Raw genomic sequence first — 1,362 nt, 5'->3', positions numbered from 1 at the left:
GGGAAGGAGGCTGCGAGTGCGGGCTGTCTGGGGGCTGTCACTGGACTCAGCGTCGGGGGTGGGGTGGGGCAAGGAGAGGCCCCGCCCATCCATGCTAGACCCGGCCCCTTGTATTCTAATCCCGCCCACCTTTCGCAGCTCCCGCTGCCGGTTCTTGCCCCGCCCTTCCACTCCAAGACCACGCCTCTGGGTTCTGAACTCACTTGTCTGGGTTGCATCGCCCCCAGTTCTGTTCCTTCCCGGAGTTACTCCCCTCTCATCCATCCCCCACCAGCTCCTTCTACCCAAGATTTTCTCTCCTCCCCATCTGAGATTTGCTCCCCCCAATTCATTCCCCCTAATTTCGTCCCCGCATTTTCATCTCCTACAGCTTCATCTTCCTCTGAATTTCCTTTGCGTTTCATCCTCCCAGCCCTATCCCTCCGAATTTCTGTGCCCTTCAGTTCCACATCCTGCCCAGCGCCCTCCATCCCCAGGCCACCATATCCTCAATTCCAACTTTCTCATTCAGAGGGTTCTTTTCTCATTCAGGGAATTCCTTCCCCCTCCCTAGATTCCAAGCCCCATTTCGATACACCCATTGTCCCTTCTAGTTCTTCCCCATCCAGTTTCTTCGCCCTTGACTCCCATCCACCTGTTTCCATTTTCCTCTTTTGAATTTCATGTCCCTCCAGTTCTATTTCCCCTCTAGGCGCATCCCCCCTTCCAATTCCTTCATTTCCGATTTCCTTCCCATCTGAGTTCATCCCTTGTAGTTATACTCCCCCCACCCCCAGTTGCTGGTCATTATTCCCTCCCTAGCCTCGGATCTATCTCCGCCCTTTGAGTTCTCTCCCCACCCTGAGTTCTGTCTCCACCCCTTGAATTGTGTCCCCTCTGATATTTCGTTACCCCTGAGTTCTGTCCCCTCCCCTGGGATCTGTCCCTGCTTTGATTTTTGCCCACACCCCCTGGAATCGGCACCAGGAATACGTCCGTGAGTTCTGTCCCCAGCTACTGAGTCCTCTCCCCGCACCTGAGTTCTGCCCCACCCTTTGGGATCTGTCCCCGCCCCGCCCGGGATCTGTCCCCGCCCCCTGATTTCTTACTCCACCCCTGAATTCCAGCCCCGCCCCTCTGGGGTTGAACCTCAACCTGTCTCCAGCCCGCTGGCAGGTCCTGTCCCGCTGCTTTCGCCGCCAGCCCCTCTCTCCGACGCCAGATCCAGGCCCCAGGAGGGTGCTCCTTTCCTCACTGCCTCCCTGGGTCTGGCCAAAAATACATTTGGGATTAAATTTTCATGATGTGACACAGGTCCGCGAGGGAGTGGGAGGGAGCAGCCGGCGCGGCGGGCGGGCGCCCCGGGGGGGGGGGCCCGGCCGG

The sequence above is a fragment of the Neophocaena asiaeorientalis genome, unplaced genomic scaffold (genome assembly GCF_003031525.2).
Source record: "Neophocaena asiaeorientalis asiaeorientalis breed wild unplaced genomic scaffold, Neophocaena_asiaeorientalis_V1.1 scaffold629, whole genome shotgun sequence".
Taxonomy (NCBI): Eukaryota; Metazoa; Chordata; class Mammalia; order Artiodactyla; family Phocoenidae; genus Neophocaena; species Neophocaena asiaeorientalis.
This window is presented reverse-complemented; position numbering follows the sequence as displayed.